Consider the following 24,015-nt stretch of genomic DNA (forward strand, 5'->3'; position numbering starts at 1 on the left):
TGGGAGACCATGTCAAAAGCTTTGCTAAAGTCAAGGAACAACACGTCCACTGCTTTCCCCTCATCCACAGAGCCAGTTATCTCGTCATAGAAGGCAATTAGATTAGTCAGGCACGACTTGCCCTTGGTGAATCCATGCTGACTGTTCCTGATCACTTTCCTCTCCTAGAAGGAATTGATTCCTTGAGGACCTGCTCCATGATTTTTCCAGGGAATGAGGTGTAGGTCCCAGGATCCTCCTTCTTCCCTTTTTTAAAGATGGGCACTACATTAGCCTTTTTCCAGTCGGCCGGGACCTCCCCCGATCACCATGAGTTTTCAAAGATAATGGCCAATAGCTCTGCAATCACATCCACAAACTCCTTTAGCACTCTCGGATGCAGTGCATCCGGCCCCATGGACTTGTGCACGTCCAGCTTTTCTAAATAGTCCCGAACCACTTATTTCTTCACAGAGGGCTGGTCACCTCCTCCCCATGCTGTGCTGCCCACTACAGCAGTCTGGGAGCTGACCTTGTTTGTGAAGACAGAGGCCAAAAAAACATTGAGTACATTAGCTTTTTCCACATCCTCTGTCACTAGGTTGCCTACCTCATTCAGTAAGGGGCCCACACTTTCCTTGGCTTTCTTCTTGTTGCTAACATACCAGAAGAAACCCTTCTTGTTACTCTTAACCTCTCTTGCTAGCTGCAACTCCAGGTGTGATTTGGCCTTCCTGATTTCACTCCTGCATGGCCGAGCAATATTTTTATACTCTTCCCTGGTCATTTGTCCAATCTTCCACTTCTTGTAAGCTTCTTTTTTGTGTTTAAGATCACCAAGGATTTCACTGTTAAGCCAAGCTGGTCGCCTGCCATATTTACTATTCTTTCTACACATCGGGATGGTTTGTCCCTGTAACCTCAATAAGGATTCTTTAAAATACAGCCAGCTCTCCTGGACTCCTTTCCCCCTCATATTATTCTCCCAGGGGATCCTGCCCATCAGTTCCCTGAGGTTGTCAAAGTCTGCTATTCTGAAGTCCAGGGTCTCTGTTGCTCTCCTTTCTTCCCTGTGTGAGGATCCTGAACTCGACCATCTCATGGTCACTGCCTCCCAGGTTCCCATCCACTTTTGCTTCCCCTACTAATTCTTCCTGGTTTGTGAGCTGCAGGTCAAGAAGAGCTCTGCCCCTAGTTGGTTCCTCCAGCACTTGCACCAGGAAATTATCCCCTACACTTTCCAAAAAGTTCCTGGATTGTCTGTGCATCGCTGTATTGCTCTCCCAGCAGATATCAGAGAGATTGAAGTCTCCCATGAGAACCAGGGCCTGCGATCTAGTAACTTCCATTAGTTGCCGGAAGAAAGCCTCGTCCAGCTCATCCCCCTGGTCCGGTGGTCTATAGCAGACTCCCACCACGACATTACCCTTGTTGCTCACGCTTCTAAACTTAATCCAGAGACATTCAGGTTTTTCTGCAGTTTCATACCGGAGCTCTGAGCAGTCATACTGCTCTCTTACATACAGTGCAACTCCCCCACCTTTTCTGCCCTGCCTGTCCTTCCTGAACAGTTTATATCCATCCATGACAGTACTCCAGTCATATGAGTTATCCCACCAAGTCTCTGTTATTCCAATCACATCATAGTTCCTTGACTGTGCCAGGACTTCCAGTTCTCCCTGCTTGTTTCCCAGGCTTCTTGCATTTATGTATAGGCAAATCCCCCACCTTGCTCTTCCCTACCTGTGTAGATAGCATACCAGGGGAAAGAAGGTGTCACACTGTCTGGAGTGGCTCACGAACGTGGTGCCAACCTCAAGGCAGACTGTCAGGAAATACGGTGTAAATCCCAAATTGCTTGTATGTTCTATAATTAGATTTCACCAACCCAGTAGCAAGTATGAACACCACAAACACTATAACAGCCTTCCCATGGAGTCACAGACAGTCCCCTTGGAAACTCTGGTTTATCTTGCCATCCAGGCAAGCCTCCTTCTGTGATAGTCTGTCACTTATACCAACAATATTCAGGTTACTCCCAATCCCAAAGGAACAGCCACTTACCCCAGGTTGCTTATGCCCTAGATCTCTCAAACAATGCTTGTAGACAATACTGTAATAAACTAACTGAAGATTTATTAACTAGGAAAAGAAAATGAGGGTTATTTACAAGGTTAAAGCAGCTAAACAAACATACACAACTGAGTTACAGTTTTAGATTCAAAAAAATAATAGAAACTTCTATAATAAGCTAAGTCCATTATAATAAGCAAATAAGTCTATAATAAGCATAATCCTTTAGGGCTAACTCAGGCAAAACAGGCAGGGGGGCCTTTTGCTTATGCTTGGTGATCCTTATCCTTTAGAGTCCAAGCAGTAAAAAAAGAACAAAAACATAAAATAAAACCCAAACACCCCCAGCTTCTCCTTGTCAAGGATTTTATCCTCTTCTCCCCAGAGTCCAAGCTGATGGGATGAGTTCATGCACAGGTTGTCACTTCCTGGAGGGGATGAGGAGTACAATTAACAAAGTCTTTGTTCTTTTGATGTTTCACAATGGTTCATATGGTTTCAAAGGCCTTCTGTTGGGCAGGACCTAACATCTGTAGGAAACCATCATTTGCATCAGAGAAGGCTTCTCTTCTGTTTGATGAATTACACAGTTAGAGGTTTACATCACAAACATATGCTATTGCTTTACAACATGGGGTACAGATAAGACAGACTAATACATGCAGTATCCTACTGGCAATTCATAAGATCTAAACACCAAACACATTCTTACAACTGTAAAATACTAACATACAGGCAAGCCAGAATGGTTTCTAGTTATGCATTTATAAGTATTTAGTGAGCCCTGGGGCCTTGGCATCAGCTGGCACCTGGTCTGCTAGCATCACAGAAGGGCCTTGGTAGTGGTGGGAGTAGTATGGTGAGAGCATGGCAGGGCTACATTATGCTATGTTGCTGCCTTAGAGACTTTACCAGAGTTGAGCAAGTTAGAGCAGCCCCTAGGCTGTGCTGACACAGAAACAGGGACCTATGGCCCATGCTTGAATTCAGGGAGAAATTGCCCACTCATATACAGGGTGAATACTAGTCACACACTCTTTTTCTCCTCCTGTTTTTAACTAGGAATGTGTTCAAGATATACAATTCAGACCTGAAGCCAGAATGTATGCATGCTTGGATCTGGATTCTGCTCATTATAGAAATACAAAGTGGGAAATTTGTATCTGGATCCTGGTTCAGATCCTGAACTACCCCTTCTAGGCCCCCAAAGTCAAGCAGTACCAAGCGAGGTTTTTAAGTCAGACCCATCTCTGTGTTAGATTCTCAGTCTCTAAATCTGGAAAGCCCAAAGAAATAATTTAATTTGTTACTTACATTTAATGTTTACTGTAGAGAGCTGGAATATTGCAAGTGTATATAAAACAGGCTATGTTCTCATACTGATCCAAATCCTTCATGCTCTGTTAACTCAAACTTTCATTTGTGTGCATACAAAGAACATAGGATTGGAATGGTGAGGCCCTGTCACAGGGTACACTCACTGCTGGGGCTTCTCCTCGTGGCCGGATCTGGTGATTAGCTCCACTCAGGTCTGATATCCCCTTCCTCACACTGGGCCCCCTGTATCTCTCTCTGAAACTCAGGGTGCTCCTTCTCCATGGCTCAGCCCTCTGGCACCTCACTGTACGGTCCTCCCCTGCAGGTGTAGCACAGTCCCACTGAATCAGCTGTCTCAGGCAGTCTTTGTTCCGTTGCCCAGTCTGTGCCACTTCCCAGTGGCTGGTAGGGGAACCAGGGCCCTCCCACTGCTCCAGATTTCACTACAGGGACCCTATGTCCAGCAACTATGGTCTGTTTGCATTCAGACCCTGTTGCTGTTTTCCTTGGACTCCTTCCTTCTTCTCTGCTCTTATCCTCTGGCCTTCCCCCCTCTCTGGCTTTACCAGCTCAAACTCCCTCTTCCCAAGGCATGATGGCAGAATACCTAATGCTGTATCCCCAAACCCACCTCCATTCTCTCAGGGAGCAACTTCAGATACTTCCCTTGCAGTACCTTTCAGCTGCTAATTTCCTGGCTTTATACAAGCCCAGACTATTTCTTCTCAGCTGGGTTCTGTCTTCAATCAACCTTTCGATCCCTGATTCATCCCCAGGTGCAGCTCACTTTACATCACATCACAGGCTACACCATGTGGAAAGTTCAGCAGAAATTACTAAGCACATTGTACCATTTGAACACGGACTACTGATAGGTGGATTCCTTGCCATTAACTATCATGCTTATAACTGTCAGGATAAATATGCACAATGGCTCAGTACTATTTTTAATCCCAGAGTTAGCTTTGTGGACAGCTCTTTGTCTCAGTTCTATCGTGTGGCAATGAGTTCCACAGGTTAATTATGTGCTATGTAATAAATGTTAACTTTTCTCAGTTTGAAATTTGTTGTTTTTCAGTATCGTCACCCCTTTTTTCTCTTATAAGAGATAAATAGCAACACTTTTACCAGTTATATCAAAAATAATTTGTTCTCTAATAAGTCCCTCTGTTAACTCTTCAAATTAACATGACTTCACAATATTACGGATCTCTGTAAACTAATGCTCAACTGTCCCCAACTGGCAGCTGGCTTCTTGTAAAGAAAATGCATATTTCCCAAGTGACATTGTTCCATGATTCACAATATTCTTGAAACTTTTGAATGGTCTTGGTCCATCCCCTACATGCTCCCACTGGAATATATTGTAGATCTCCAAAGCATCTGGGCCACATGGAGTACTGGGAACAATTTTACACACTCTCATTCTATTGCAATACAAATTACTATAAGGAAAATTTGCAAGTGCTGCAATCAATTGCTCCTGTTCTCTGCCAGATTTCTCTACAGTTGGTGAAACTCAGAATTTCTGATTTGTGAGAAAGTGGGATATTTTGAATTATGGTTTCATTCCAATGAATGGGCATCCCAGAGGATCCTGCTGGCTCAGAAGTGTGGAAGCTCTGGGGTCCCCAGCACAGGCAGTCCATATGGAGAGACTGGCCTGCAACCACAGACCTGGGAGCCTGTCCTAGCCTGGCTGCAGCTGCGCTTCTCAGCACTTCCTACCTGCTAAAGAGCCAGGATCTGAGTCCCAGCAAGAGCCAGGGCTTCCAGGACTGCAAGCTCCCAGGTCTGTGGCAGGAAGCCTGGAAACCCTAGAAGCCTAGCCTGGCAGGGCTGCCCCAGAGTCATAGCCCCTGGAGCCTGGGCTCCCCATCAACCTGCCAGATGAACTGGTTTTTGATGGAACCTTGCCTGTGATTCAATGCAAGATCACTGAACACAACTCACTTTCACAAGAAATTTCAGGTTTGACAAACCAGCAGTTTCTAATGAAGCTGTTTGGTTGGAAAAATTGTAACCAGACTGTGAAGAAGATGGTTTTGTTTCATCTGTTTTTAACCACAGATCCAGTTTTCTTCTGGCACCATATAATAAAAGTGGGATACACCTTGCCACGCTCCGTCCTACCAGGAGGGCTAGTAAGGGACTGCTCTTTATTTTCTGCTCCCATTCACATAACTTGGGTCAGAGTTCCAAAATGTCAGAGTTCCAAAATGTCCAAAATGTCAGTAGCTACTGTGACACCACATTCATTTCCTCTCTGAACTAAACAGCCAGTTGCTTCAATCTCTTTTTGTATTAACATATTTATAAGCCCCATATTATTTTCATTGCCCATCTCTAAGTATGGTGACCAGAACAGCCCACAGTATTTCAACTGAGTGAGTCCTATGGATTTATTTAAGTGGTTACAGTTCAGAGATTCAGAGATTTTAAGGGCAGAAGGACTTTAGCTCATCTGTTCTGACTTCCTGAATATCACAGTCCATAGAATTTTAGCAAGACTAAAGTATACCTCTGAGAAAGGCACCCAGTCTTGATCTGAAGACTTCAAGAGATGGAGAATCCACCACTCCCTTGGTAGTTTGTTCCAATGGTTAATCACCCTCACTGTTAAAAAATAATGTACTTTACTTGTAATCTGAATTTGACTGGCTTTAACTTCCAGCCACTGGTTCTTGCTATGCCTTTCTCTTCTAGATTAAAGAACCCTTTAGTACCTGGTATTTTCTCCTCTAGAAAGTTCTTCTAAACCATGATCAAGATGCCTCTGGGTCTTTTTTGATAAGCTAAATAGATCGAGCTCCTGAAGTCTCTCCCTGTAAGGCATTTTTCCAGCTCTCAAGTCATTTTTGTGGCTCTTTTCTGCACCCTCTCCAATTTTTCAACAACTTTTTAAAAAGCTGGACTCCAGAAATTGATGCAGTCGTTCACTCTCAATAGATACAAAGGTAAAGTCATCTCCCAGTTACATGAGAACACAGCAGTGGGTATTCTTTCCATTGTGCATTACCTTACACTTGTCAACACTGAATTTCAGCTGTCATCATCCTGCTGCCTATTCATTTAGCTTTGTTAGATCCTTCTGGAGTCCCCCCAATCTTCTCTTGTCTTGAATAACTGAAATATGTTTGTGTTATGTGCATATTTTGCCTCCTCCCTCTTCATCTCAGTCCCCATCCTATACTTAAATGCAGTCACACTGCATCCTGTATTGTTAGCCTTATAATAATTCATTACCCTGCAGAAGGGTGATTATCAGTGTTTGTATCTGGTTTGCAATTATTTGATACATTGTTTAAAAAAAGAAATGCAATATGTGTAAATTTTTTGTTATATAGATCCATTCCAAAGCCCATTTGTATTCTATTGATTTTAATAGGCTTTAGATCAGGCTCTATACCTCTTTCCCCTTCCCTCTATAGGTGAACACATATACCTCCAATCATGCATTGCATCTCATTCAGGCAGAGTGCTGGGCCTATGCAGAACTTTATTGACTTCAAGAGGGCTTTGTGGGGTTTCCACAGCCCATCTGTGCAGGATTAGTTCCTATATTTGTGTTCCCGAGGGTAAATCCAGCAATCATTCGCAAAGATATTTCCACTGCTTTAAATAAGACTATTTGCTTCAATAAGTATACTAAGATTTGTTCCCATGTGTGTAGAAATTTGAAACTCTTTCGCCTTTACAAATATGTATATGTAAAATTTCATAAACATTCCAATACGCAAACATCAAAACTGTTGGCTGAAGAAAGGTATGAATGTAGGTAGTTTCCATAAATAGAGGAGGGAGAAAAGGGGTTAAAAAAGAAAGATGACACTAAACTGAGAGGAGTGGTAGATATGCTGGAGGGTAGGGATAGGATAGAGAGGGACCTAGACAAACTAGAAGACTGGACGAAAGGTTCAACAAGGACAAGTGCAGAGTCCTGCACTTAGGATGGAAGAATCCCATGCACCGCTACAGACTAGGGACCGAATGGCTAGGCAGCAGTTCTGCTGAAAAGGACTTAGGGGTTACAGTGGACAAGAACCTGGATATGAGTCCACAGTGTGCCCTTGTTGCGGAGAAGGCCAATGGCATTTGGGGCTGTATAAGTAGGGTCATTGCCAGCAGATCGAGGGACGTGATCGTTCCCCTCTATTCAACATTGGTGAGGCTTCATCTGGAGTACTGCATCCGGTTTTGGGCCCCACACTATAAGAAAGATGTGGAAAAATTGGAAAGCATCCAGTGGAGGTCAATAAAAATGATGAGGGGACTGGAAGACATGACTTATGAGGAGAGGCTGAGGGAACTGGGATTGTCTAGTCTGCAGAAGAGAAGAATGAGGGGGGATTTGATAGCTGCTTTCAACTACCTGAAAGGGGGTTCCAAAGAGGATGGATCTAGACTGTTCTCAGTGGTAGCAGATGACAGAACAAGGAGTAATGGTCTCAGGTTGCAGTGGGGGTGGTTTAGGTTGGATATTAGGAAAAACTTTTTCACTAGGAGGTTGGTGAAGCACTGGAATGCGTTACCTAGGGAGGTGGTGGAATCTCCTTCCTTTGAGGTTTTTAAGGTCAGGCTTGACAAAGCCCTGGCTGGGATGATTTAGTTGGAGTTGGTCCTGCTTTGAGCAGGGGGTTGGACTAGATGACCTCCTGAGGTCCCTTCCAACCCTGATATTCTATGAATCTATGATTCTGTGAAGGGGGATCCTGACACAGAAATTTGCTCTGCTGGATTTATGTCAGTAGGGAGTTTCCCTCTGTCAGAGAAATTCTCCAGGGACCAGCTAAGGCTAGAGCTATGCCCTTTGAATTGCCTCAGCAGTACAAAAGGAACAGAGTACAATAGAGGATCTAATTCTCTGTTGAATTCTTCTAATAGAACAACTGTACCACTCTGTATTTATAATTAGAGCTGGTGAAACATTTTCCAACACAAGAGTTGTTGTTGGGTTTTTTTGGTTCAATTGAATTGAAACATTCTACAGAAGCAGGACCACTCCATGGTAACTTACAGCAGAAACGAGGCAGGCAGGCAGACATGCTGCCTGGTGTCTCTACAGCCCACCTGGTGGACTGTCTGGCTCCCCAGCAGCCCATCAGGAGTTTTCCCCAGCTCCCTGGTATCCCCAGGCAGCCCACTCCCTGTTCTATCAGGCTTCCTGGGTAGTCATCTCCCAGTTGCCAAATTTGTGAGTGGGCTGTTAGGTGGCCTGTCCAGCCAGGGAGCCCAGGCAACCCCAGGAGCCTGGGAGCTGGGCAGGCAAACAGCTGGGGATCCAGGGCTGCTGGGAAGTATATTTTGTTTTGGAAAGGGAATGTTTTCATGTTTCCAAAATGAAACATTGTGGAATTTCCATTCCATGAAAATTTTTGTTTCTAACTTTTTGCCCCAATTTCTGAGGGGGGGAAAAGGTTTATGAACTCTCAGTTTTGTTATCTAGTAGAAACTCTGTTTCTCAGTCAGCTCTTCTTATAGTACCTAGAACAAACATTTTTGACCAAAAGATAGAAAATATATACAGATTATATGGTGTTTTCATGGATTAATAGTGTATATCTGAATATTTGGGTACTATAAATGGGTATGTTTTCAGTATGGTACCTGAGGGGACTTGTCTCCTCAATCTCTTGGACGGTTATGGCAGAATCATATGTAATGCTTTTTACCAGTTTACCATGATTATGGTAATATCGATCTGGCATGCTTAATGAGGGTACATCAACACTAGAGTGACACAGATGCAGTCCTGAAGCCATGCCACTGGAGAACTATAGTATAGACACAACAGAAACACAAGGTTTTTTTATTGTTATATTACAGCCACCCCCTTGAGAGGCAGAAGCTAGGTTGACATAAAAATTCTTCTCTTGACCTTGCTGCATATACAGTGGCGGGTGAGGTTAACCTAACTAGGTCAGGGTATGACATTTTTCACATCCCAGAGTGATGTAGTAAGGTCAACCTAAGTTTTAGGTGTAAACGAGGCCTAATCCTTTGAGAAAGAATGCATGATTTGATTTCTATCACACACAAAAGACTAGTATCCTGTATAGGCATGTGTGTGTTTGGTTTACAAGCAAACTCTTAAAAAAAAACCACTTATCACCAGGTGACAAATTCTCTAACAGCATCAGCACCAGTTATTCCTACTTCCTAAACTCCTACTTAACTTTAAATACCTCTTTAAGCCCCATTGAATTTGATTGCTTGAAGTGACTGGCTGAATAGTGCTGGCATAAATACATTGTGAAACTTACTGATGTGCTTAAGTGCTTTGCTGAAATGGAGCCTTAAAGCCTATACAACATGGTCAATGCAAGTAGAGTTGTACCTTCTTCCATCAGCAGTACATTTCTCTTGATTTTGAGAGGCAGCAAACTGTTTTTTCAGGAACTTCATTTGTTGTTCTCTTTATTTCCACAAGGCGATGCTATAACTCAAAAAATCATACAGATGCAGACTGATTACAGTCTTTCCTTTTTGCCTGATCTTCTTAGAAAGCAAGGGAAGATTGTTGAATATGGTGACTGCAGTTTTAAGTGTGATACAGCTGTTAGTTACAACATACTGCATATAAAAAATATACACATCCTTTTGAACTAACACATCGAAACATTCCAAAATAATTAATGTATATTGACCACCATTTTCAATCCTGGATGCCTAAAGTTAGGCACTTACATCCATATGTTTAGTCATGTGCTTAACTTTGAACAAATGCAGAGTCCAACTGATTTCAGTAGGACTACTTGGGCTGAAATGTAAGCATGTGCATAAATGCTTATGTGCTCCATTACACTGAGGCACACCCAAAATAACTAATCATTTTTTAACACTGAGGCCAAGAGCCATTTGCAAGACATGGGTTTGGCTCTGGATTCAGAATGTCAGGGTGGGGGAGTATTGTTCATCTCTGGAATTTTGATCTGGCCCCTCTCAAGCTGCAGATAAAGCAGTGTTTCATCAGGTTACAGGAGTGGGTTGAGGGAGTACAGAATGTGGGAGCATGCTGATGTGACTGCATTCTTTTTGTCTGGCAGATACCTCGACCCAGACCGCATGAACCTCATCCTCTCCTTAAATATGTCATCTTGCAACAAGTACACAGTCTGCCATGGTATGTGCAATCTAAATAAAACCAAGAAATCGAGAAGAACACCTTTGTTAGTAGATTTAGTCAGTAGCATAAAAGGCAAGGCTAGAAAACCTTGAAATGTATTCTGTTATTAGTGATTTACAATACGTTGTAGCAGAGCTATTGTCACTATATCTATATGCTATGTGTGTCTTATTTTTGTTTGAGGAGGAAAACTCAAGGCAAGTTCCTCCAGGTGAGTCTTTGGATCAGCTTACTAGCATACCCACACATATATCCTCTCCCACCCTTTCCTTCCAGACAGTAGTATGCTGCAGGCGTTTATGCTGCAAATGAGCACCTAACTGGAAAGATTGATGCTTCAGAGCATCACATGTGCCAGTTTTTCCCCCTTTCAGAATATATTAGTAAAACTTACATGTGCTGCATTTGAATTAGTCCAAGCCATTAGTATCTTTATAGACAGGAGCCTGCAGTATTAAATTCACATCTGGCAGAAACACTAAACAACGCAAGAGAAAAAAATTTAAAATGTATGTCAGATGCTGTGCAAAGATAATTTCCTGTAGATGCTTCAAAGGCGTCATTCCTCTTATGACTGAGTATTTTCCTCTTCAGGTCAATAAAAAAGACAAGTGCTGCATAATTACTTTGGAAAAAAATCCACTTAGCTGAAATTAATCGAGCATAAATAATGGAATGTGTCCACATCGGGTCACCTGCAAACTGTCTATTTCAGATTTGTGGGAATGTTGTCTAGTGGTTAGAGCATGAGACTAAATCAGGATTCTTTGTTTTGCTTGAGGCTTGAGTCTGCCAAAACTGGGTGCATGATGTTGGGCAACTTACTTAACTTCTCCATGCCTCAGTTTCCTCTCTTGTCCAATAGGGGATTAGATCTCTGTCCTGGAGGATGGATTAAATAATGCCAGTAAAACATTTTCAGATTATTGGATGAAATAAATGATACAGTCATATAGTGCCCTTGTATTACAAATAAAAATGATGTTCTGCATAGGCTTGTTTAATTGTTTTTGCAGAAAGCGTGTTTCAGTAGAAAAATATTGTTAAGATGACAACATAATTTGGGGCAGGGGATTCATTTTCATACTCTTTTTTTTTTTGTTCAACAAAATTTCAAAATTTGAAAAAATGATGTTTTTTTCTTTTCGAAATTGTGGGATCCCTCTCCCCCAAATCCACTGGACAACACTTTGGGACAAGTTAAAGTGTGTAAAGTTACTCATGTGCATAAATCTTTGTAGGATTGGGGACTGTATATTGAATTCTGAGGAATATTCTAATTCATAGTTTTTAGTTTCACTGCTAGAGTATACTTTCAATCTTTTCTCTTATTTTCTCAGGAACACAAGGTTCCAGTGCGACACGTGTAAATACGCTTGTCCTTAATCTCTCTGTGGCAATGCTATTTTCACAGAACACAGTTCCTTTAGCATAAGCACCATCTCTAATCTTTTCTCCGCTCCCTCCAAAATATTTTTTCCATTGTTCTTTATGTGAATAATCATTGCAGCTTTCTCTAGTTACAAGGTCACGACAGGCCTATAGTGCTTGGGATTTAGGATTCTTTACTTCTGAACTCAAATAACTTTGAATGGACCCTTAATATTACTGCTGAGTTTACTCCATACATCAGAACTTCCTTTTTGATTTTCAGAAATGTTTTCTATGCCTTCAGTAATTTCCCCAACCAGGTGTTAGGAAAGAATTCCCCCTCTGGCAACTAGGAAATGTCCTGTACAGGACCAGCCCTGGACATGTAAGAAAGGCAAGTGGAACTTTAAACTTCCTCCATTCTTTGGTAGTTTGGCTTAACAGAACAGATGTTCCCTGCTGATGCACTCTGCTAAGTTGCTGACAGCTAGCAATGCTGGCTCTATTAGATTCTCTATGTTCCTCTGGTTAACCTGGCTTTTTCACCAGCTCTAGCTCAATACAGAGATTTTCCTCTGTTCAGCAGGGTGTAAAGACCTGTAATCTAAGGTGTGCCAGGTTTCTAGGGTGCAGCAGCAGCAGGAAGAAGAGGATGCACAGTCACTGGAACTAAGGGTGCTGGGGGTCCTGCTGCACCCCCTGGATTGAAGTGGTATCCATCATATACAGGGTTTACAGTTCGGTTCAATGGCTCTCAGCACCCCTGCCCATGCTCTCAGCAGCCCATTGAATGCTTGCAGGCCACTCTCAGAAGATTGAGACTAGGCCCTGACAGGCTCACTTGCCCTTTCTATTGTGTGACTGGGGGCTTCTTCAATTGGAAGCCTAGGATATGAACCCTGAGCAGTGGATGGGAAAACATTCATTATTATTGGTGGAGGTACAGGTGTCAACCTGACATACGTACCACCAGGAAGGCAGGAGGGACAGGTAAAAGCCTATCTTTTACTGTGCTGGGGTATGTATATGTAAGGGAGGGGGCAGATGACCGCTTGTCATCCTCACTGTCAGAGTGGCTTTTCAGCCATTAGGCCAACAAACTCATTGTAAGAAAGATAGAAAGCTTGCTTTCTGCCAAATCTGAACCCACTGGGGGGACACGTACATTCAGCATACAACCCCATACTCTACCTTCTGGTCCTTTCTGTTTTTATCAACTATTTGTAACCCAATCCATTTGCTAGTTAGCTTAATTATATCTTCCTCTCACTGTCTCCCACCCATACTCCCCCTCACCCTATTGCTGCCCTCTGTCCTTCACTTCCAACTCCCCATGCCATCCCTCCCTTGTTGCCTGTCCTCTCCTCCTCAGCCTCTCTTTGCAAAAGCTAGCTCTGCTCTTATGCCTACCACTCAGACTTTGCAGGCAGGACATGACTTGCAAGGCTAAAATGAAAGCTGTCAAATACTTTGCTACCCAGTGCTTTGAATTCAGTTCAGATCCAAGTGTCAATACATTTTAAAATGGAGCTCTTCTACCCTGAATTTTCGGAACATGACAATTAAGCCTGAGTACTATCCAAACCAGGTCAAATTTGCAGCCAAGGTTCCATCAAGTCAAAATTACATGAGGGCGAGGCTTGTTTGGTCACTTCTGCCAATACGTCAGTGTACAAAGGGCAGAGGCTCATCACTAGTGAACTGATCAGTATACTTGGATAGTAATCAGTCATAGGCACTGACCTTTTTACCAGTAAATTGAGATCTTCCTCTGAGATGATCTTGTGGTAGGATTAACACAGATACAACAAAAACAACGAGGAGTCCAGTGGCACCATAAAGACTAACAGATTTATTTGGGTATAAGCTTTTGTGGGTAAAAAACCCACTTCTTCAGATGCATGGATACATCTTCAGATACATGCATCTGAAGAAACGGGTTTTTTACCCACAAAAGCTTATGCCCACATAAATCTGTTAGTCTTTAAGGTGCCACCAGAGTCCTCATTGTTTTTGTGGATACAGACTAACATGGCTACCCCTCTGATAATAGATACAACAGAGTACGTTACCTGTAGCATTTTTTATTTTTTTAATAGTAACCAGAGTTGCACACCCTATTTGTATGCTTTTTTTTTTCTATTTCCCAGAACCTTTTCCAGTGTATTGCACAAAACTGTACTGCTTCATCAGGTTTTAGTTCTGCACATTAGCTATTCAGTGAGCAACCTGTAATACTTTGCTCAAACAGAGTTTGCAACCACTGCAGTTGGAAACCGCTTTTCCTTGATAAAAGTTTAACTAAAGTAGATGAATCAGAGCAGCTTTTTCTATCCAATAAGTGGCAGATGTGTATCTACCAGAGAAGCACTGAACTGCTTAAGTGAACAGGAATCCGTTTTACAAGAACTGCGCTGTGGATATTTTAATACTCAATATATCTAAATAAAGCCCTTTCCTTCCAAAGTAAATGTCAGATCCCTCTCTTACATTAAGGTATGCCTTTGTAAATGGTGCATTATGTTTCTTTGCACACTATTGAAAGCTGTTAATAACAAGAGGCATCAGAAATGTTTTGGGGGGTTTGCCTTTACCATCTTGAGTGCTCATAAGAAATCTTGTTTATAATTTACCTCCCTAGAGGTCACACAAACAGGTGTTCTGTGACCTGTGAGGTTTTAAAGTAGTTTATGCTTATGCTGAATTAGAATTTTCCAGAGATTCAGACTTTCTCCTCAAGGAATTTTTAAAACAGAAGTATGGGCTTGGGAAGTAGAGCTACATACAGCTTTTTATACTCAAGCTAATACCAGCAACTCTGAGGCTATTTTAATTTGGGTGTAAAAATTAATGGTGTTTCAACATACATGTTCAGTTATTTCTCTGTTGTAATAATAATTATCACTATCAAGGGCAACATGGTGCAGCATGCCTGGGATGTTGAAATTATCCAGGCTTGTATTGTCATTGGCCTGTTTTTATGCTAGGCTGCAGGTACTTTTTTCCAACCAGGCAAAAATACAAGCCATTCTATTCCCTCAGAGAAAGTGTGCTCCTGCTGGGAGCCGAGAAGCAAGCTGGAGGCCTATTAGCGGCACATGGTATCATTTCAGAAACGTTTGGGGCAGGTGAGGGAGGGCAACGTTGTCATCTTATAGAACATCTTACTGCGGTCACTGTACTATATCCTGTAAAGTCTGGAGGAGGGCACAAAAAGTGGAAGAAAAATTGGAACATATAGACTCAGGGAAATTCTTCAAACCAAAGTCTGGTGTGCTGTGATGGGAATGGCAACTGCCCCCTTGCCCATTAGCCAATGACACCCCTGCTTGGACAGGACAGCATTGAATTAGCTGGGATTCAAACTAGGATTTTCTAGTAAGTAATGCTGCGTTTTCCCAAGATGAAAATGTAACATCATGAATGTTTATAGATGAAGTTTACTCCAATGCAGAGAGCTAATACAAGGTCTATGAACCATGTGGGCCTACTTTTTTATTGTTTATTATGTATTTTGGCAATGCCTAGAGGCAAAGGCCTCATTGTGCTAGGTACTATGAGCTCATAATACAGTCCTGAAGAGAGAGAAATGGAGGCATATGTCTGCATGGCAATCATGGAGTGTGATTGTAACTTGTGTAGACATAGATGAGCTAGATAGCTCAATCCCTGTGACTGCAGTATAGACTCATAGACTTTAAGGCCAGAATGGATGGTCATGATCATATAGTCAGACCTCCTGCACACTGCAGGCCACAGACCCTCTCCCACCCACTGCTGTAATAGACTCCTAACCTCTGACTGAGTTAATGAAGCCCTCAAATAATCATTTAAAGAGTTCAAGTTACAGAAAACCCACCATTTAAACTAGTTTAAACCTGCAAGTCTCCCCAGAGCCTCTGCCAATCTTTCCCTGAGGAAAATTCTTTCGTGGCCCCCAAATATGGAGGTCAGTTAGACCCTGATCATATGGGCAAGACCCAGCTGCCAGACACCTGGGAAAGAATGTTCTCTAGTAACTCAGAGCCAGCCCCATCTAATGTCCCATCACTGGCTATTGGAGATATTTGCTACATGCCTTTGTAAGCAGTATCATCATACCACCCCCTGCATAAACATATCAAGCTCAGTCTTGAAGCCAGTTAGGTTTTTTGCCCCTCATCACTCCCCTTGGGAGGCTGCTCCAGAACTTCATTCCTCTGATGGTTAGAAACATTCATCTAATTTCAAGCCTAAACTTATTGATGACCACTTTATATCTATTTATTCTTGTGTCAATATTGGCACTTAACTTAAATAACTTCTCTCCCTCCCTGGTATTTATCCCTCTGATGTATTTATAAAGAGCAATCGTCTCACCTCAGTCTTCTTTTGGTTAGGCTAAACAAACTGATCTCTTCGAGTCTCCTTTCATAAGGTCGGTTTTCCATTCCTTGAACTATCCTAGTAGCCCTTCCCTGCACCTGTTCCGGTTTAAATTCATCTTTATTAAACACAGGAGACCAGAACTACACATGGTATTCTAGATGAGGTGTCACCAGTGCCTTCTATAATGATACCACCATTCCCCTCTCTCTACTCAGAATACCTTGCCTGATGCATCCTAGGACTTCGTTAGCCTTATTCACAGCCACATCACATTGGCCATTAATAGTCATCCTGAGATCAATAAATACACCCAGGTTTTTGTCCTCTTCTGTCGCTTCCAACTAATAAGTCACCAGCTTATAGTAAAAAATTTTGTTGTTAATTCCTAAGTTCATGACTTTGCACTATTAAATTTCATAACATTTCTATTACTCATTTTCAAGGTCATCCAGATCTTCTTGTATAATATTCCAGTTCTTTTCCATATTGGCAATACCTCCCAAATTTGTGTCATCCGCAAATTTTATTAGCACACTCCGACTTTTTGTACCAAGGTCATGAATGAAGAATAAGATTGCTCCCAAGACCTATTCCTGAGAAATTTCACTAGTAACCTCCCTTCAGCCTGACAGTTCACCTTTCAGTATGACATGTTAACTCTTTAACCAGTTCCTTATCCACCTTTCAATTCTCCTATTAATCCTCATTTCTCCAGTTTAACTAATTTCCCATGTGGAATTGTATCAAATGCCTTATCAAAATCCAAGTATATTAGATCTACTGCATTTACCTTGTCCAAACAATCCGTTATCTTCTCAAAGAAAGAGATCAGGTTAGTCTGGCATGATCTACCTTTTATAAAACCAGGTTGCAGTTTATTCCAATTACTGTTTACCTTTATGTCCTTAACTACTTTCTCTTTCGAAATCTGTCCAACACCTTGCATACAAACTGAGGTCTAATTAATGGTTCTGAAGTTTCCTGGGTCACTTTTTTTCTCATTTCTTAAATAGGTACTCTGTTAGCAATTCTTCAGTTACAGGATACAACTCTTGAGTTTGTTTTGGTTTTGTTTATTTAAAGATATGTTCTAGTTCAAAAAAATAATTGGGGGTGGAAGGTCTATGGTCAGACTACAGCTATGGCCTGACTAGGCCAGGAGGTCACACTGATCTCTTCTGGCTTTCCAATCTGTGAATTTTTGAATCTATTAAACCTTAATTTTGGCATTTCCTAACTTTTGAGCTCTTGATGTTGTAACCTTCATAATGTTCTTTGCATATAATATACACAAAGAATAAAATATGAATTCTATCATTGAACCTCTATAGCTATTAACAGTGCTGAACAAATTATGCTGATTTCATGTTCTGCCTATCACTGTGGTTTGTTGCCCAACAGTCTGTAACATAGGAAGAAACAGATAATGCACATATTACAGTTCCCAGTAGGTGATAAGGTGAGAGAAAGACATACGTTATTATTTTTTCAAATAAGTTATTTAAAAAGCGTTTGAAGCTGTTCTTAATCTCTCTTCAGAGATTTTTGAAGGACAAAAGTGGGTTTTGGTGATTCTACTTTTAGATGAGGTATAAGGTGCTTATAATAAAGTGTAGGGTCACTTGGTTCTCTCTCTCTTTTTTAGAGGGAAGAAAGATCAGCGCTAATCCATCAGTTTGTTTAATATTGGTCAGTGACAATTTAAATATTCTTGCTGTGTGAATCATAAAACGTAATGTTTTGCGAGCTGCCTGGCCATACACAAATCAATTATACAGAAGATTCTACAGCTGTGGATCTTTTCTTAGTGGTCTGAAGAATGCACCATTTTCAAAGGCAGAAGTTGTAAAACCGGGTGGCCGAGTGTGGGTCTGTGAAACTTTTTGATGCGGCCTACAGGGTGATAAAGATTAAGAACCACTGAATTAAATAAATTAACAGATCACAGCAAAATAGAATCATTTTATGAATTTGTGAGTAAGAGCTGTGTAGATTTGAAATGTTTTTAAGTTTCCAGGGCTGTGATTATTTGGAATGTCATGGTGATGGACAAGCTTTGTTTCAGACCTTTCTTTTGGTGGAACAGCCTGGTCCAACCACTTTTAGACTGGATATCTGGGCTACAGCCCCTCTATGCACCAACCATGTTAACCCAACCGCCCCAACTGTGTTCAGCATCTGCAAGCCCTTTTCCTTCAGGAGCTGTGATAGCACATTAAAGAGACCCATAAACAGCTCCATCCACATTAAGCATTATTTATTAACTCCCCCAAAGGTACATAGCAATCGGAGACAAGGCTTAAAACAAAGGCCTATAGGGCCTCACTTAATCTTTTCTTGCAAGATTTCACTGACACTCTGTGAGCTGCTCCTCACAACCCGTTCATTACCCTTCCTTTCTAGGCCCAGGGTCCTTTAATGGTTTAGTATCTCCTTTGATCCTAGGCTCAGCCCTGGGAAAAGTAAACCTGGTTGGAGCCAAGCAAGGGCATTTCCCAATTAAAAGCTTCCCCATTGTTCCCTTAAGGAGACTTATATCTGTCATTGTTTCATTTCCTGTTTGCTTCACCCCATTACAGCCTCCTTTGATTAAATTCTATGCTGTCAAGCAGGATAATAAGAAACAGGTAAACTGAGGGCATGTGATATTTATAAAAATAATACATATAACTCCCTCATTCTCCACAGCCTTTAACTGTTTGGGAAATTGTATTCCGTCATTTTGAGGTATTTCCTGCAGTGATGTGGAGACTTTTGAGAAGAATGGCAATTCACCAGGGAGTTGAATTTGGTGGAAAAACCTCTCTGAGATTGTTAAGTAAATGCTTTCTTCAATATTAAAGGCAGAACCCCTAGAACCCAGACATCAGTGATGATTTCTGCCACAAGGGAAGAGAAAATAATGGTGTTTTGTTCATCATACTATTCTGTATATTTTAGATTGCACACTTCCATAAATAATTGTTGGCTGCAGAATTCTGAAGAATCTGAATACGTCCTCCACTTTGTGTGTGTGGTACACATGCATGTATTTAAACTCCCCTCTACCATCTATTATGTTGCTCTCTCCCCTTTTAGAGTAGCAGCCATGTTACTCTATATCCACAAAAAGAAAAGGAGTACTTGTGGCACCTTAGAGACTAACCAATTTATTTGAGCATAAGCTTTCGTGAGCGACAGCTCACTTCATCGGATGCATCTCCCCTTGTGTCTCTGAACAGAAACGAAGGCATGTCCCAATGAGTTCTCTTTCCCAAAAAAGAACAAACAAGGGTTGTCTTCAAAGGGTGGCACGACAGCAGCAATATATTGGTGATCACACACAAGTGTTGTCATTGTGACATATAAGATATACATGTAACTACCATACTTCAGAATGTTTCTTTTAAGTGTTTGATTTTAAAAAGAATAATGTACAGGGGAGAGGCATAGAAACACAAAAAGCGATATCCACCAAAGTTCCTCCACCCCATTGGCAAACTATTCAGATACATCAGATTTATCCAGAAATCCTTCTCTTAACCACCTTCATCAAAAGTCCTTTATCAAAATGCTTATGATGTTTCATGAACTTGTGTCATCCTGCCAAAAATTTCATCTTTCATTGTCCTTATTCTTGCTGTACCATTGATTACCCAGTGGCAAGCCAGCCTCTTGTTCCATTCCCATGTGTTAACCCGCAATATAAAAATATTTCTTTTGTACATTTTTTAAAAATAATAGCTGATATTTTGTGTCAATGATGGGGAAATTGCTAATTTCACCATGGTTTGCATATAGCACTTTTCATATATAGAAGCCAGGACGTTTGGGAGGCCCTGGAGTGTAACTTGTGCAAAATAGCTAATATTCTGTTTAACTGAATTCTGTACCAAAAGGATCCGAGAAGCACAGACATCTGCCCAAAGGGCCACCTCAAAAGTTTGAGGAGTATATGATGACTAAAACATCACCTGATAAACCTAAAAACATTCAAAAAATGTTTCTTTTTGAGAGAGACAAGGTGGGTGAGATAATCTTTTAGTGGGCCAACTTCTATTCATGAAGACATGATTTAAAGCTCCATGGAGCTGTTCTTCAGGACCTGAAAAAGGAAAGCTTGGTGCATCTTGGAAGCTTGTCTCTTTCACTTATATAAATTGGTCCACTTAAAAATATTACCTCACCCACCTGGTCTTTCTCCTCTCCACCCTGGCTACAACATCACTGCAAACCTTTTATTCTGACATCCTGAAATTAAACATTTTGATTTTTCACTTCAAAACTACTTTTGTTTTGAAAATTCCTTCAATTTTATTTTTAAAACTTTTTACAAGATAAATAGTGCTCAAAATCACAATGAGCATACAACCTGAAACAACTTTTTTTAAAAAAAAAATTGAGTGGCAAAACAATTTAAAGAATTTCATTTTCAGCTCAACCTGAAACATCGTGGTTGTTTTTTTTATTTTTTAATTTTTGGAATAACCATCAAACTGAAAAATGTGTTATTTATACAGCTCTAAGTCTACAGTGATAGACAGCCAAATCTCTCAGTAATGGCTTTATTAAACACAAATAGCTTGTCAACTAACAAGAAACATTTCTAAAGGGCCAAGTCAACAATCTATACTAATGGCCTTCAAAATAATACTTAAGAGTTCAGCCTATTTTATGATTATGAAAGAGAAAAAAATCTTCTCAATTAACAAAACTTTAAAATGCCTTGATTATTATTCTTACAACTTACAAATATATCCATTGATTTAAATCATGTTGCCTGAAAATATGTTGTTGGTTTTACAAACCAATTTTCATTTCAGGCTGAATTTTCGTAGTGAAATTCTGAACTCTAGAAAGCTTGGCATATAATATCAATTGAACTTTCATATGGGTGAATAACATGATTGTAATATATTTCCTGAATTTAGTTTCCTTTCCATTCATGTTTGGCACTGAGTTTTAAAATGCCAACAACATTTGCCTCCATGTCTTTACTGAGAGCAAGAAAATAAGTCTAATTTTCCAAAATTATGCATATTGTTTCTGTGGCTAGGACAAGATTTTTCAAATCCCTGCAAGATCTGTAAGAATTGTCATGTTTTCTTCTCTTCAATTGAAGGTACGTGAGGAAAATGACTGTCTAGGTCTCAGATGTTTTTCTCCTTGTTCTCTAGTGATAGAGAGTTGAATTCTCCGGTCATGAACTTTCAAGAGAATCTATTCTGTTTTATTTCAGGTCAATGGGGAAACCATTTGGAATTACTAATGCTATATTTTAGATCTACAGAACTTGCACATTTGGATGAAAGTCTGTTTCCCTCCCACCTGTTTCCACATCTTAATAAAAAAGAGCATCCTGACTCTCCTTTCATATATACTTACAATAATATGTACAATTTTTTAAAAATTATATAGATTTTGTCCCAAGTATTTATCAGCACTGGCCTGAAAAAAAACAGATACTAGAACTGTTTCAAATTCTATATGGATATTCTGTAGTTTATTATCAGGACCTTTCACAAAGAGGCTGGCTTCTTAAGGGGATTTGGGCTCAATTTCACTGGTGATAGGATCAGCTCATCTCCCCAGATAGGAAAATCATTGGGTCATTTGACTAACTCAGGCCAAACCTTGAGAAATAAGGAAGAGGCCTGGGGATAAATGAAGGGAAAGAAAGCTGTGGCAGAGGCTGCAACGAGCAGGAGGCCATTAACCAGGGGAAAGGTTTGTGCATGGAGAACCACTTGGACACTGAGCCTGTGGAAGACTCCAGGCAAGAAGTCCTAGGTGTTACTGCTGGGAGAGCAGGCAGACAGATCACCTTGGGAGTTGTGCAGAAAAGTGCATGAACTGTGTATGACAACCTGTACCCCATGTTCACCCTTTTATAAGGTTGTAATATATTTTGTACAAAATGTACCTTGCGAGGAATCATTTGAAAAGTCATCATCTGTTCAACGTTATTGTCCTGGTAAAATGTATGGCAACATTGTATTTATAGTTGCAAGACTCTACTGTTGCTCCAAGGTTAAGAACCATGCTCCAACGTTAAGAAAAGCAGGCCCAAACCAGTTTTTCAGAGGCAAAGACACACTGGAACTCCAGCCAGGTGCTAAAGGGCTATCACCAGTTTAAGCAACCATTCTCCAACAGGTGGGAAGGGGTAAACAAGAAATTTGCATTCCATCCCAGGGACAGTTCAAACCTCATGTCCACAAGAGACTGTTTTTGTCACCATGACTCAGGAAGGATGTTTCTAGTAGAAGAAATAGAATTGTAATGAGGAGAGGAAAACACTTGACTTTACTCCTCTTCCTCCCATCTCTCAGCTCATGATATCAATGAATACCTGAAGGACACTGAACTCAGGTGGAGGGGACCCAAGCTGGAAAGAGACCCAGCCTGTGAAATGTACGGTGGGGTGCAGAGAAATGCCTTTGATTTGAATTCTCCTTTATGCTTCATTACTTGTAATCACTTAAAATCTTTCTTTTCTTTCTGTAATTAATCCTAGTTAGGATTAAACAGTGGTTAATATAAAACAGTAAAACAAAGTTTATTATTAAAGTGGGTGGGGAAACTCCATTTGGATAACAAGGCTGGTGCATGTCATTTACCAATGATGAAATGAGGTAATTTATGTGAGCTTGCATTGTTCAGCCGTATGTTGGGCCGTACAAGACACACATTTCTGGGGGAAAGTCTGGGACTAGAGAGATTGCTGATACTGCTCTGCAGTTTAATTCCTGAGTGTCTAGCTCTTAATACCATGTGACTGGGACCAAGTTACATTGCTGGAAACTGTGTGTTAACTGGCTAGGACTGGGTGTTCTCACAGCAAATCAGTGTAAGAGGCACCCTAGGTTGGAGAACTGGGAGGGGGATGGGGGGGACACACAGCTGTTCAGCAGTCCAGACTGTACCTTGGGTAATGTCACATTGTGAAAGACAGACCCACAGAGAAGAGTCGGGTGCCCCAGCCTGAGACTGAGGTGAAGACTTGTTTTTTTCTTTTCTTTGTTTTGAGTTCTGTTTGATTTATGCCATCTTGTTGGCAGGACTAAATAAATCGGACTCTTGAAGAGAAGCCTTGTTTTAAATACTGTTGGACTGTGGTGTGGAGTACTCAAGGTGTCTTTCAGAGAGGGAAATTGAGGCAGGACTGCTGCAGTCACCTAGCCTCCCCAGTGCCCTCTCATGGATGTGACTCAGTGTCAGGCCTTAGCTCAGCAAAGCACATGCTTAACTTTAAGTCACTGGGACTTAATATTAAGCATGTGCTTTATTGCTTTGCTGTATTGGAATTATGATTGTTTTTGAAGTTAGTGCGTGTATCTTTGTGAGTTCACAAATGGCATGCCATGCTACAAAGTTTATACAACTATTTAAAAACAAAGATAAATACAGTCTGTGGGTGACAATGGGAAGTGTGATTATCCTCAATGTAATCAAAGTAAAATGTACAGTATGATGTCCTCACTGTAAAAAATGTTCTTCTGGTCATGATTAAGGATATGATTGATTCTGTTGTGGATGTCACAGATTCCATGACTTTAACAGACTTCTGTGACTTTTTGGTTTCAGCCCACTGCAGTGGCAGGGCTGGAGCAGTTATCAGCCCCTGTCCAGGAGCAGTAGCAGGACTGGAGCAGTGGCCGGCAGTCAGCCCTGGGGCTGGAGCAGTAGCCGGGGCCACAGCAGTGCCTGGAGCTGGGTCAGTCTCCACTGTAAGAGCAGGCTGCGGGGCCAGAGCAGCAGCGGGGCTGGAGCAGCGGCTGGCAGTCATCTCCCAGTGGGTC

The sequence above is a fragment of the Natator depressus genome, chromosome 1, assembly GCF_965152275.1.
Source record: "Natator depressus isolate rNatDep1 chromosome 1, rNatDep2.hap1, whole genome shotgun sequence".
NCBI classification, from domain to species: Eukaryota; Metazoa; Chordata; order Testudines; family Cheloniidae; genus Natator; species Natator depressus.